The 15672-nt window shown below is 39.9% G+C and overlaps 2 non-coding genes across 2 annotated transcripts; both read right to left on the bottom strand.

Annotated features, from left to right (window-relative positions):
• Positions 1 to 13510: 13510 nt before the first annotated feature.
• LOC130460535 (small nucleolar RNA U31b) lies at positions 13511 to 13595 on the bottom strand. Its single transcript, XR_008920391.1, has one exon. It is a non-coding gene; the product is annotated as a small nucleolar RNA U31b (small nucleolar RNA).
• Positions 13596 to 13780: 185 nt separating this feature from the next.
• Positions 13781 to 13866, bottom strand: LOC130460490 (small nucleolar RNA Z221/R21b). The gene has a single exon (XR_008920347.1). It is a non-coding gene; the product is annotated as a small nucleolar RNA Z221/R21b (small nucleolar RNA).
• Between the last annotated feature and the right edge of the window lie 1806 nt (positions 13867 to 15672).

The following is a 15672-nucleotide window of genomic DNA, read 5'->3' as shown; positions in this document are numbered from 1 at the left end:
TCGTGCGAACACCCGTAAGGTTTAGCACTTATGGTCCAGAACCTTTGCTGATCTTGATACCAAACTGTAACGCCCCGACCTCTAATTCAATTATTAAAGCATAATTAGCAGCGGAATTAACCTAATTGGTCGGGACATTACCTGCCGTAACTTCCTTTTTGGAAATTACAAGGCAAACATCAATTATAAGCCATTAAATACTCCAAAATATATATAATAATCCTTTATATTATCAAAAAGTACATAACTTACTAAAAGTCTTTGATTAAAAACTATTAAAACGTTAAGCATAAACTAGGTGATTAATACTATAGTGAAATTCCTTGCCACTGCTCGTTTCCATCGTTCCCCGCAGTACCTAAAACAGAAAACAAAACGGTGAGCCGAAGACTCAGTAACGAACTATTCTAGCAGCGTAAATTCATTTCAATTATTTTTATTTAATAACACAGGGAGAATAGAATAAGTAAAACATTTAACAAAACATCATATTCAATTCATTCATAAACTTTGCAATTTAACATGCTAGTTGTCGGCAAGTACGAACCGTGAAGGAATTCTCCACTGGGCCTGGGCCCATAAGAGCCTGGGCTCATCATCGTAACATGGGCCTGGGCCCTAAGCCTGGGCTCATAAACCATGGGAGCCTGGGCTCGTAATCCATGGGTGCACAGGTGTCTGTGGTGCATGCATGACCGATTGATAGGAAGATGGTAGTTTATATACCGCCAGACAAACCAGGTCTTTCACTTTCATTTATCATGTTTTATGTATTTTTACCAAGCCTTGGCTTGTATTTTAGTTGAAATAACATAACTCATTTTATATCATAAAACATCATTTTGATCCTAGATCAATAAACATATCATTTCTTTCAAAGCATTGCATAAACATAATTTTATGAGAAAACTCAATCAAATCATATTATAATAAACAATTCAAACAAATCATATTTCATCCCACAATCCATAAAACACATCAAAACATTTAATTCATAAATTCAATCATAACGTCATAATTTCATAAATCATATTTATAAGGGGATTGCGGGTACTAGCAATAGCCGTTACCTCACTTCCACGACTTTGCTAAGGATTTTCGTTGGTTCGTTCGTCCTGAGCTCCGAGTCCAATTTCTTTAAAAATATTAAATAATTGAATTAGTACCAAATTGATAAATAATTTAACTTAATAATTTCGAAACTTTATAATTAACCAATTTTCTAATAATAATGTTAAAAAAATATATAATTTCATAGTTTTAATGAAAATATAATTAAACGCCAATTTTAGTGAAGAATATAATTAATTGAAATTTCAATCGAAATATATATATTTTCCTTAATTACTTTACACGAAAATCTTATTTAAATTTTGTCCTTGATAAATCCATTTAGTAACTTATTTTAGTTAAATCGATAATATAATTTAAAATCAATATTTTATAAAATCATAAATTTTATAAGTAATGAATTTTATAAATAACGAGTTTTAATATAAATAACGAAAAATTATACTTTCGAAATTTAACGAAAATGTTATTATTTAATCGAATTTTCAATCGAAATACATATATATTTTATAATTGATTTTCATGTAAATAATATTAAAAATTCCGTTTTTGTTAATTCAGGTTAAGTAATTTATTTTAGTAAAATCGATATTTGATAATTAAACCTGAAAATAAAATCAATTTATTAGTAAATAATTATATCATAAAAACTATTAAAACATAAATATTGCTAAATTTAAAATCTGAAAATTCAGATTGGTCTTACCAAATGCCCAAATGGTTAGTTGGCCCAATTTAATATGGGTTTGAGGAGAATAAAAACAAGGCCAAGAAAATCTGATTTTTTTTTATTTTGCTTTGGTTTTGGTTGAGGCACGAGCAAACAGAGAAGGAAGGGAGGAGAGGAGGAGGGAGGAAGAGAGGAAGAGGGCATGGAGGCTGGTTGGGCTAGGCTTCGCCGGGGATTTCGACGGCAATGGTGGAGGTGGTTTAGCGGCGGCGGAGCTGTTAAGGGGATGGGGGGGTGGTGATTTGCAAAACAGGGGAAACAGTGTGAGGGGGTCGAAAAAGCGCGAGGCTAATGCGTGACCTCGTCCCTCGTGGGTGTGACGATTCTTTTTATTCAATCAAGTGTAATTGGATTTCCTGTGAGTATACACCCAATCGACTAGTAATATAGGAGTCGCCATTCAGTTTTTAACGACAATGAGAAAAACTGACAAAACCCGGTTATCGTGACATAAAGGGAGTGCAATTATGTTTGACCACGACGGCCGTAGGTTCCCTTGTGATCCCTGGTGTGGGGATCTCTCAACATACACCCGCAAGGTAGAGATTGAGGGTTCGGGGGACTGTAACTACCGAGAGGAGTACTTCGCTCGTCGATGACTCCAGAGGCAGGATATCCTTACTAGCTCAGCATAAATAATTGAAAGGACATGCGTTGACTATTAAACTAATCTGAGTTGATTTTAGCAATATGCAACATATAATACTAATTCGATCGTGATTATCTGATTTAAATAGCATTAAGGGACCTAGCATGATAATTCAATTTCCCAAAAATATTATATTTGTTAGACGTGATAGAACAATCAGATCAGGTTAGTTTAACAGTTCATAAAAAGGGCGAGGAAAGCAGTTAAATCATCGAAAAGGGACACATTACGACGCACCCTTGAGAGGTGCGTCACGGTTCTCAGAAAACTAACCAATTTGACTTTGCTATTTCTCCTTTTTATTTAACGAATCTCAATTATGGGACATGATACGTTCTGTTCGATTTATGGATCGATTGCGACAGAACGCGTGAACAGTTTCGCAGCGAGAGGCTTAGGCTAAGGGTTGGAGTCAATACTCAGAATATAATTGTGTGTTGTTGTGTGTTCTTTTTACGTCGAATTTAGGGGTCTATTTATAGGGAAGAGTTCGTGGAAAGATAGAATTGCAGAGTTCTAATCCATAAAGAATTAGGAAAAAACACGTCCCCAGGTATTTTCAGCGCCCAGGCCTGGGCGCCGAAGATTTCGGCGCCCAGAGCCAGGCGTTGAAAATAGGGTCTGGGCTGTTTTCTTTAGTCAGATTCGGATTCCTGAAATCCGTAGAGTTTGAGACTTAACCGAGTCTTTTAGCGCGTATCAATTTTATGACGGAATGCGTCTGGGCCCGTTACGAACTCTAGGCTCGTTAGGATTCCAATTAATACGTAACTCTTATTTCCGAATCATATTAGGAATAGGATTCTCGTAGTTTTCTATCTCATTTAGGATTTATGTTGGAATGCAACACCTAATTCTGACAGGTTTCTATCTTTTATGATTTGCCACTTTTAGAAGCTACCTTTTACGGCAGTTACTATTTTTAGCAGGTTTCCATAAATAGCAGGTTTCGGGTGAAATGAAAAGGGGAATTGAGATTCGTTTATTTCATAGGAGATGCGTTGTCAAGTGGAGATTTACGTTTTCATCATCGAACCTTTCCCTTGCGGGATGGGGACAAAAGTAGGTGTCTACAGTTAGCCCCCACTTTGACTGAGTCTTGGAGTAAGACGATGGTCAAAGTATTAGACGGAGTGCGTCACACAAGCCATGGTGTATTGTGACCTGTTTTGCGAGGGTCTCACGAGCCCCCGAGTGATAACATTTGACTTAAGGGTCATCACTTGAAGTGTCGACATATCCCTCACGTGTCATTGGGAGTTGTCAACTGATAGTATAGAAACTTCCTCACTTTGTCATTGGAAGAATCTAAAGGTGCGTAGAAAATCCCTTACTTTTTCATTGGGAGTAGCTACAGAGTTTTTCGAAATCAAAGCTGTAAAGTGTAATTGGGCCTGGCCAAGCCCAATCACGAGGTAAAATGTTTTTTAAAGATTCTCATTTTCAGGGCTAGCTAAACGAGAAAACCCCCTTGTTTTTATAGGACGTAAAACGAAGGAAAATACAGCACCCTTGTTTTTATAGGACGTAAAACGAAGGAAAATCCAGCACCCTTGTTTTTATAGGACGTAAAACGAAGGAAAATCCAGCAAAAGTTATCGCTGCAGCGACTAAGGACCTGCGCGGTTTTAATGGCGCAGACCCCGCCGGCTAAAGATGGCGAGCTTGTCCGCTAAGGGTGGACACCCCGTCCGATAGAAGTGGATGAATCTGTTTTTATAATTTGAAAATAAGGACCTACGCGGTTTGTGGCGTAGACCCCGCCGGCTAAAGATGGCGAACCTTGTCCGCTAAGGGTGGACACCCCGTCCGATAGAAGTGGACGAATCTATTTTGAAATTTGTTTTGCTTTTTTGAAAATAAGGACCTACGCGGTTTGTGACGTAGACCCCGCCGGCTGAAGATGGCGAGCTTGTCTTAATTTTGAAGACTTTATTTTTTCGAAAACTGAGGACCTGCGCGGCTAGTGACGCAGACCCCGCCCGCTGAGGGTGGGCGAGCCCTGTCCGCTGAGGGTGGACGTCCCTGAATTCGTTTTCTTTTCGATTTGGGAACTCGCGCGGTTTGTGACGCGATCTTGCCGACTGAAGATGGGCAAGTTCCTATTTCTTTGGTTCTTTGTGATTTCTTTTGAGAATTTCTTTTTATTCATTCTTGCAAGAGCGAATTCTTTCGAGGGGTGCTCGAATTTAGTTGTAACCTGAACGTGGGCTGACAACGTGTTCAGACGGATCTTTGTCTTGCGACCGTCCGCTTTCGTGATTTTGAGCTAGTCTTTACGGCTCGACTTGGTCTTTGATCAGAGGACCGTGCACAAGTGTCAGTGACGTCCTTTCGATGAGGTCGAACCTATGGTTTTTCTTTTTTGAGATATCCAAACATGATATGGTGTATGGCGCAGTCTGGGAATGTGATTTTGATCGCGCGCTCCTCGTTGGAGTCTATTTTTTTCGCGAGCCCCCAAGCACTGGGGCTCGTCGGTTGTTTTTCGCATCTTGTAATCATGTTTGGGGTCATGCTCGTATGTGCGAGCGACCTTCTACAGTAGTGTGCTACTTTAGAGAAGCCGTGGAGTGCGACTTTAGTTTTCAGGCGACATCCGGTTTTAGCTTGGCCCGGATTAACCCTTTGACAGACAAACATTTTTTATTTGGAAAACCAATGACTTGACGACACATATTTTTGGTGTTTCGAAGAATGACCATGATATTTAACTTGCTTTTTTTTTGAAAAGTGTACATAAGCATTTTCGAGACGAGTCTAAGTTTCGACCAAGTTTTATTATATTTTTTTTCTTGCTTATTTGGGAGCTAAAGGTGCTTTGGGCTTGATCCTACTTGCAATAGGGCCTCGTGTTTAGCAATACGGTCTTAAGTCCTTTCCTGTTCCGTGTTTTGTGAAATCTGGGCCTTGGGCTGCATTTTCAGCGCCCAAGGCCTGGCGTTAAACATTTCGGCGCCCAGCCGTGGGCGCTGAATGTCCTTTCCTGGTAACATTTGACTTTCGGATTTCCTAACACGTTTCCGAATGGGATCAGGATGTCATCGGGTGCGTTCAGCTATATATAGGGGCTTGATACGTCCCTATTTTCTACTACTCTCAAATTCTTTCTTTTCTTTTTGTTGTGCTTTAATTATTCATTGCTTTTGTCATGTCGATCCCTACTTTCTCACTCCAACGGAGTGTTAGGCGTTGGCTACGGGCCCTTACTCCCACAGAAAAAGCTTTGTTAAAAGAATACCACTTAGAGGTACTTTTAGGCTTACAACAAATTAATATTGATTATAACTTTCTGCATGCTGCCCTAAGCTTTTGGGACTCAGATCATCATGTTTTTGCCTTTCGGGGCAACGAAATATGTCCTTTGCCCGATGAATTTGCTGCGATCCTTGGTTATCCTACTAATGCTACTCCTGTTACCCCTGGCACTATTGAAGAGGGTAAAACAACCATAAGGGCTTTCCTAGGGCTAGATGATAACATGTTTGCTGAAATTGTTGTAGATGATAAGGTTAACTTGGCAAAACTTGTAAAACATCACTTTAGGCCTAGTAAAAATATGACCGAACAGAAATTGAATATTCGAGCCCTTGTATTTTGCTTGTTGAATCATTATTTGCTATCGAATAACAATGGTGAGTTCGGTGACATAAGGTTGATCCCCTTGATTAGCCAGATGGAAAGTTGCTATTCTATCATGCCGTTGGTTGTTGCCGAGACTTTGCTGAGTGCGGACGAGCTGAAGAAGGATGCCAAATCTGAACATTTTAAGGGAAGCCCCCTATTACTGCAGGTGATCGATTTTTCCTTGCGCACGTATACGTCCCTTTTGCACATATTTTTTTTGCCTGGGGCTGAGTTTCAGCGCCCAGGGCTGGGCGCTGGAGTTTTCGGCGCCTGGTCCTGGGCGTTGAAACTGCGCCCCAGGGACCATTTTTTCTTTCTTTTCACTCTTTTGATTCGATCGTGCCTGTTTTTGTAGATTTGGCTTGCGGAACGGTTTAGACTTTTGGAAGCTCCTACCGATCCTAAACACTATCTCCCTATAGCCTTGGGTAACCGAAAATACTTGCACCAAGGCCAGGACGAGGCCGAATGGACCTCCTTTTTTTACTTATGGCATTTGTTCTATTAAGTGGGTGGTACCATGGTGGGGTTTGACTACTATGACAGTGGGGTCTGATGTATCGGTTTATGTTTCTTTGTTGGGGCTATCTCGTCCCATTTATATTTTCCCTTACCGAGTCATGCGTCAATATGGTTTAAGGCAGACTATCCCCTTTTCTGATACGGTACCACCTAAGGTAGCGGCCTTTTCACAAACACGGGTCCTAGCGTGGGCCAAGTATTATGATGGTCTCCCGCGTTGGGCCGTAGCTACAAATGGCTTTGTGGGTCTTTCTGAAAACTACAAGTTGTGGATGAGCTCCGGTGACAAAGATGTGAGGACCGAGGCTCGTAATTGGAAGCCGGCTGAGCTTTTGATACCTCGTATTCGTGTTAAGTATGAGGGTCCTGATTCTGCCAAACCTCGTACCTATAGTGTTAAGACTGTGAAAGCTCGTCCTGATCGAAAGCGAAAGGAAGTTCCTCCCCGTTCCAGTTTCAGGCCTAAAAAGATGTCTAACATGAAGGGGCCTGCTATTGTTAAAAGAAATGTAAGCTCTCGCGGAGATCGTCGCCGGAACAATGTATGGGTTAGGAAGGCTCAGCCGCCTGTAGAAACAGTGGCTAGTCTAATTGATGATAATAATCCTTCTCCCACCATTGCCTGTGCCCTCGAGGCTGAGCGGGCTATAACTGAGAACGTTTCTGAAGCCTTGGCATCTTTGGAAGTTATTGTCCAGGATTCGGTTCTCATGGAGATTGACATTGGGGCAGCGCAGAGGACTGTGGGAGTGGATCCTGCGAATATTGCCCTCTACAAGACTTTATTTGATGATCCAGAAGAACTAGAGTAGTGTAGTTCTTGCTAGGGTGTAGGTGCCCTCTATTTATTTCAGTCGTGTTTGTTTTTATTTTTAGCACTCTGTTTCCTTCTTATTATATTTTAATAAAGGCGTATTTTTAGTTTTCATTTATTTTTGTTTCTCCTCTTTTTTATGTATTTTATATGTCTAACACTTTTTTGCACAAATAATATTTTTTTTATTATTTGGACCGAATCCTTGGTAAGAATTGCCTACGTATCTTGTCAGAATCAGGTCGCGCGTAGTTCTAGCTTTTGAATTAGTTCTAGTATGCAGGATTTCGATAGATATGCCCTGAGGGGGAAACATATTACTTAGTCGGTCAAATGAGTGAAGTATTATCATTATTTTCATCTGCCTTTTTTTTTTTTTGCCATAAGTCGTGTAAAATATGAAATTCGAAATTCGACTAATTTGTATGGCTATATTCTTGGTTGGCAAGCCTATTTGGATACGTACTGTACCCCCCAAGTGTTCGTTATTTTTCCGTTGTGTGCGGATAAAATGACGAGCACTTCTGAAAAGAAAACTTTTGGCAGGCAGAGAGTTTCAACGCCCAGGCTGGGGCGTCAGAAAATCCGGCGCCCAGCCCTGGGCGCTGAAAATGACTTGGGCGGTCAATTTTTGACGCTTTGCTTCACATGTTCTTGCGTTTATTTCTATTTCTTTTTTTTGTGCCTTGATATTTTGCTTCGTATTTAAAGTTAATTTTGAGGATATTTTGGAGGCTTTTTTTACTGTTAGCGTGAAATGCATTTTTGTCCGGATTAATTTTTTCTATTGGTGACTCGAAACAGTTTTGAAAATGGAGTTAGGGTGCGGAAGTTATGAAGATCTTTGTGTAGGCTTTGGAGGTGGGTTGTTAGTGAAGGGTATGACGGAATCTATGTTTTATGAATCTGTTTTTTTTTTGTATCATTTGCATTGTTTTTGATTTTTGATTTCCTTTGATTTTGGGTTGCATGGATTGGCTCTTATGATGACACTGGTTGGCTTTTTAGGTTTTGGGGATATGAATGGGATAGTGTGGTTTATTTTGTGGGTTTCGGGAATTGGTTCCCATGGTACTATTTCAAAACCGGGTGGGCTTTGTTTGTTGGGCCTATAGTGGGCCGCCTCTTATTTTTGTATTTTGCAAGTACATTTGGTGTTTATTTAGTGTTAGGATAAAAAAATTTAGGAGAAATATTACGCCTTTATTGATTCGGAAAGTAAGGAAAACACACTGAAATAAAACTGACCTATATTCTAAGCGGCCTTAGGACCCTCTAAAGTCTCTATTATTTTTTTCTATCAATCTAAAGAACTACTAGGAGCTTTTTACTAATGGTGCTCTATGTGGCTCAAGCCTGGGGTTTAGTCTCATAAAACTTCGGTCCTTCACCGGTACTCATCTTGAATTCCATTCCTTTTGCATTGACCCACTGATATGTCTTCACCCATCCGTTCTCGACCTCTTCTAGCATTGATGCAGGAGAGATTAACCGGGTTGGATCGAAACCTTCATCTTGTAAAGCTAGGGTAGTCATCACAGTCTCGTTCTCCATAGGCTTCGATTCGTTAAAAAATGTCCAAGGAGCCTGGTTGTCCAATATTTCAGCTGTTTTAGTCTTGGTGAGGTGGGGTGCCTCATCCAAGGTGTGGCAGTCATGGAAAATTTCAAATCCGGGTTTTAGCAAGCCATCCTGAATGAAGGGTTCAGGGAAATCACAGCATGGGTGTTCTTCTCCTTCCCGAACGAACATCCCGTTAAGGGTCCTTTGATATGGGGGAAGGAGGGTGGTTTGTTTGGCTTTGTTAAGGCGTAGCCTAGATAGGCGGTCAGTAATATCTTCCTCCGTTGGTTCATAACCTAAGCCAAAGGGAGTAGATTTGTCGGGAAAAGGATGGAATGTGTATGCCTTCTTCCTTATGCCCAATGGGGTTCCTGGGAAATAACCTTGAGCTAACAGCATTCTAGGGATGACTCGGGATGCATGCGGGTCTAGGAATGCTGGATCATAATCTTCGATGAACTGGATTGTTTCTTCCATTTGAAACCCATAAAGGTCGTCTGTAGTTTCGGCCGTTCCAACCATAGTACAACTGACGTCGAGAGGAGGGGCGCGGATTTCTAGTATTACCCCGTTATGGTTAAGTTTAACCATTTGGTGCAAGGTAGAAGCCACACCTCCTAAGTCATGGAGCCAAGGTCGCCCCAAGAGGAGGTTGAAAGTGGGCTTGATGTCGATTATTTGAAACTCCGTGGTGCGTGCCACAGGCCCGGTTTGTATGGCAAGGTTGATTTTTCCCAATACAGGCCTTCGGGAGTTATCATAAGCTCGTACCCCTTGTGTGGAGGTTTGGAAGTCATCGTTTCCTAGCCCCAAGCAATGGGCGGTTCGCAATGGGCAGACGTTAACCGCCGAACCATTATCTACGAGCGCTAGGGGGATGTTTTGTCCTTTGCATCCAACCACTAGGTAAAGGGCTTTATTGTGAGCACCCCCTCTTTGGGTAAGTCTTTATCGGTGAAAACTATGGCCTTTTCTCCGGCATCTCTCGTGACATGGCTAACCAATGAGTCAGGTGTGATATCTGTAGGTACTGAGATGAGGTCAAGTGAGCGAATAAGCTTTTCGCGATGTTCCTTTGAAGTACACATAAGATCCCAGATGGTAATCTCGGCCTTGGTTCTTTTTAGTTGTTTCAGGAGAGGATTTTCAATGACTTCCGTGACGGTGGTGTGCCGTCCATTCTCAGGAGTTTGCCTAACCGGGATGTCGTCCATAGGAGGTGGGTGAATATCCGGTTGGTATATTCTTCTGGATCGGGTGAGGTTGTTGACCTCGGGCTCCTGAGGGGTGGTGTCAATGAGAGCATACCCGGGCCAAGTTTCAGTGAAGAAGTCCTGGCCCGAGACTTGAGATAGGTAAATATCTTCAGCATCATCATTCCACACACCGCACACTTCCCTCTCGATTCGATCCATAGGGACCACAGCGAGTGGTGCACCTTGAGGTGTAATATACACCGTGGGGTCGAAATTCTCTGGTTGGTCGAGAGAGATGTGACAAGAGCCGAGTGGGCTCTTGTTGTTGTTGGGTTTGCCAACGTTAGGGAGAGGTATCACTTCATCCTCTATCATGTCCTGGATCGTATGTTTTAGATTCCAGCAGTTTTCAGTGTCAGGCCCATTTCCTTGATGGAATTTGCAGTAAGTACCTTCGACCCAATATTTGCTTTTGACAGGAGGGTCACGGGTGGGGCCTATAGGTCTCAACTTTCCTTGATTGGTTAGTCTTTCAAAGGCTTGTACCAAAGTTGACCCGAGTGGGGCAAACTTTCGGTCTCGGACCCATCTTGCAGGGTTTCTTCGGGCGGGAGTCTCTTCTACAGCATGGACTTCTTGGGCTTGGGATGTGTTACCCCGATTAAAGGTGTTGGTCTTATATGTGGGTTTGCTCTGTATGGTTTTGGCGAGGTCGTCCTCGATCTTTATTCCCACATCATAAACTCTTTTGAAAGTGTCGAGTCCCAGGTACCTAAGGTGTTGTCTGTAAGCAGGGTCCAGGTTGTCAATGAATTTTTGGACCAATTCTGTTTCGGGAGGCCTATTGATTAGCAGGGCCGCCTGGTCCCTCCATCTAGCAAAGTAGGTTGTGAAACCCTCATTTTTCTTTTGGAAGAGAACTTCCAGCTCGCGCATGGTGACTTGGAAATCCATGTTCGACGAGTATTGCTTGATGAAGACATTGACAAAGTCTTCCCAAGTGGGGAAGAGCTTAGGGTCCTGGTGATAGTACCATTTGAGCGGCACAGGTTCCAAGGACAAAGGAAAGGCAGGTAAGTACATGGACTTGTCCACGCCTTTCAAGTTCATGGTATTCACAAAGCTCAGTAGATGATCACGGGGGTTGTCCGTGGCCTTGAACTTTGGTAAGTCAGATGAACTGAACTTTTCTGGTAATTTGCCAGGAAAAGGTTCAGGATCGAGAGAGAAGTATTTGCTCCCCATGGTTTGCTGTAGGACCATTTTTTCAATCCTCTTCTCGTTATCGAGGTCATTTTTGGCTTGCGCAGCCGCTAAAGCTTCATTTTCCATTTTCAGTTGGCCCATAAGTTGGGTCATTTGGACCATCTGGTCTCGCAAATCTTCGATGGACATGTTTGAAGGTGCGAATCGAGGTTGGGGAAGCGGAGATCCTTGAAATGAGGAACGACGGACGGAGCTTGGAGTTACTAAACCTGGTGTTGGCGATGTATCTTCGAGACGCACTAACCGTTGATTCCCTGATCGGCACCAAGTGGCAGGACCAGTCCTAGGCATAAGATAAGCTAAAGTTTAGGTTCCCAAAGTTTCAAGCATTACTTAGTCTAGACTTCGACTCTCTAAATTAGTTTTTCACTCTTTCTTTTGTCGGTACACTTTTTGGTTTTTTTTTTATCTTGGTAATTCTTTGGATTTTCGAAACACTTGCCCGTGTGACATTCATAGTTATTAGCACGTTCGGTTTTGGTGCCGGGTATTGTCGTCGTAGGAGGCCTAGCAATGACACAAAGAGTTATTAATTTTTTGCGAGTCGTTTTTGAAATCGAGTGCTTTTCTTATGCCCTCGTAGCAATTCTTTTTTATGAACATTTTTTGCGCTACGTATTTTCCTTTCGCGCGGGCACCGAGGCTGCTGCGCCTGACCAAAAGGCCAAGCAGCAACTTCAGCGCCCAGCGAGGGGCGTGAGAAATTCTGGCGCCCGTGCAAGGTAGTGTTTGGATTGTAAAGTCAAAGGGAGGGGCAGTTTTTGGTAGTCTAGGTTTGGGTAGTTTAGATGTTTGTATTTTGCTATGGTTCGAGCTACAAGTTTTTGGTTGTCGCCCGATACTCTTTTGTAAGGTGCTTAAACGATCATGTTAATATAATTTTCTTCTTTTGTGCTTAAAAAAAATGTTATCCCACAAGGTTTTGTTCCATTCATGTCATTGAGTACTTACGTTAACAGTACAAGAATTTTATAATTTTTAATAATATATAATTAGAGTTATCAACAATATAAAAATTTAAATAGCAAATATGATAAAGCAAAATGGATAGAACATTCAAGAAGGCTTCGTCCCTCAACAAGTTAATATTCTCTCCAACTTCTTTATGATGTTCCCTTAATACTCGTACCATTTCTTTCTGGAAGACTTTTCAATGGCTACCATAAAATGGTAGCCACCATAATAAAATGAATCTCAGCCTTTCATCTTTGTTGACTCTTCAAAACCGTTGATTATATTGACTTTTTTATTAATAAATAAATATTTTTTAAACAAAAAATAGGATTCCTCCCCCCATTATCTTAACACGTTCACTCTTATTTTAATTTTTTGTATTTTCTTATTCCTTGAGAAAATCCTTCCTGATAATCGTCTACTCTTTCTGCTCATCCTTCACATATCATTCTTCTGTTGGAATTAATTGGCTTCAAAATCTTTATAAAAGATGTATACGAAGTATTGTTTGATAGATTAACCGTTTTAAATTTTATTTTCCTAAACGTTCAATTCCAACATGTAAGTTATTCCTTGTTAATAAATGATACAGAGCTATGAAGATCAACTAGAAGTCAAGAACATCAATTTTGTATTGTAGTTTTAGAATTTTGTTCATTTTTTGTCACATACAAAAACAGTTCTGATGAGTCAACAAAAATAGAAGGATGAGATTCCATTTATTATGGTGTTAGTGTAGCTATTGCAAAATCTTCCTTTCTTTAATTTCAAATCATTCAAGTGTACATATCGTTTTTCTTTAATTTTAAAGTCCCTGCTCATTTTAAGGTCCCTGCTCAAAACAAGTCCAGGCATAAGTCACTAGTTGATCATTAGTGTAGAAATTAGTTGTATCATCAAACAGAGTCCGGTAGAATAAACTGAGCGGATTCCGGATTGATACTTAAAAAAGAAAAATGGGAGCACTTCATTGCAATTCTCCGGCATTTCCAGATTAAGCTTGCGCTCATCGTTTTGCAAAAACACCGAGTTCTAACAAGTTCTTCAACAGAAATTTTAAAAAATACATAATCAATAAAAACTCTTTCAAATCTGTAAATCTTTTGATAAAGAAAAACGGATCAGATAAAAAGGTCAATCACCAAATCGCATCTGATTTAGATGCTTGTAAGACTGGGGCGACATTCAAATATCATCATTTTCATTGATTTTAAATTATAATTGGTAATTCAAGAAAAATAGAGTAAATATAGGAAGCCATCAGACACCAAAAATTTATCCACAGAAGCAAAATTGCTTAATACGGTCCGCATCATGGTTCGATCCGTATAGGATCGCATCATTTGAACTCCCAGAATTCAAAATAAATAGAAAAAAATTAGAAAAGAGAGCTCAGAGATAAAATGGGTAATAGAAAGTTATCAGCACGGGTAATCAGAGTGGTGCATGACAATCTTAATTCTCATCATAGCTCTAAGATTTAATTAAATCGAAATCAAATTAGAAGATGGTGAACATAATCGAAAGAATGGAGAAAAGGAAGAGGGATGAGAGAGATAGAATGATGGAAAAGATAGAGGGGGTTGGGGGGTTATAAAGTGGGGTTTGGTGGTGGAAGAGAGGCGGCACATTTCTCATCTCATAAACCCTAACCTAATTATTATTTCTGCTCTTAGATTTTTAGGGTTTAACAGGGGTTCTAATTTTGGGCCTACTCTTTTTTAACTGGATAGGTTATTGAGTTTGTTGTAGATCGTTATCCAGCCCAATTATGTTGCAACCTCGCTACTCATCCATAACTTTTTTACTTATACCATTTCACTTGAATAGTTCTTGTGCGATGCACGGTTTATAATTTTGATATTAATTTAACATGAAATCTAAACTATAATTATAGACAATTATCATCAGAATAGAACTTGAAGATATTTTTCTAATTAAAATTAATGATGGATATATATATGTTGCCCCATTCTCTATCTTTTTTTATCAAAAACAATTAAACAGCTATGGGTACGGAAATAAAAATAATTTCATCCCAGCTCATCACCCGTGTCATACATAAAGATGTGTCCATCCAAACTTTACTTCGATCGTCATATCCACCATCTAACTCATTACTCATTACTAACACCTACGGAGTATTCGACCATCTACTTTATTCAATTAGAGGTGACTTCAAGGCGGGGCAAGTGCGAAATGGTCCCTCTACGTCCGTACCCACATGAAATTTCATCTCCATTCACGCCACATACGATGGCTATATGTGGTACTCATCCATATCTAAATCTCTGCCTCGCGAGGTACAAAATTAAAAGCATCATCGCTACATCACCCACCCGGCCACCCCTAAACGTTCCCAATGATTTTTTGAAAGAGAGTTTAGATCAAAATGTAGAACTCTATGATTGAGTAGTTGACAATTTAGTTGTCTGATTAGAGTGATTGAGTATATAAACCAATCGTTATAACATGTAGGTTAATAGTAAAAAAATTAAAGTTGGTATATATATAATCCCTTAGATGAAAGACCAGCAACGTGCATGGGTCCAATTTAAAAAATCTTTCATTTGCGGTGAATACATTCTTTATCTCCGTCACCCACCAAACTTTTCTCCATCCCTCCCACTTAGGTTGGATGCGAGGGGGAGGGTCTCTCACAAACCCTCACCACTGACAACATGACTTCCCTATATTTCGTTAATAATCTACCTTATTTAATTTTTACAGTTAACTTTTGTATATATTGATATAAATTTATTATTAAAATCGTTTTATTATTAGCTAAAATATCGATAAAAATTATTTAGAAGTGTCATGTTAGGATGGGGAGAGTGTTTTCAAAGCCAATAAATTCAAACACGTCCAATCACCATGTTAGGTACAAGATATCCTTATACACGTCGACCAACATCATCTCTATTTATTATTTAATATTAGTCAATTATCTATGTTTTTTTTTTCCAGCCGAATCTAAAATCTCAACCTCATCACCAAGGTGTGATATACGGTTTACATATCAACATGTTAATTTTGGATCAAACTTTATATGAAAGTGATATTACAATCTTTTTACATTAACATATTAACAATAATATTTTGTTGTAAACATATTTATAGTAATTTGTTATAATATAAAGTACTATAATATAAACCCTTATAAGATACTTACTTGTATACTATTATAAAATCTCTTGTGGAGTTACAGATTTAAAATTATCTATGCCCCACGACCTCAAGAAGTCCACCCACTGTATTCGACCAAAGATTCGTTTTATCA

This window comes from Spinacia oleracea, chromosome 4 (assembly GCF_020520425.1).
Source record: "Spinacia oleracea cultivar Varoflay chromosome 4, BTI_SOV_V1, whole genome shotgun sequence".
NCBI lineage: Eukaryota > Viridiplantae > Streptophyta > Magnoliopsida > Caryophyllales > Amaranthaceae > Spinacia > Spinacia oleracea.
Note: the sequence above shows the minus strand (reverse complement) of the source record. Positions and strands in the feature narration are given on the sequence as shown.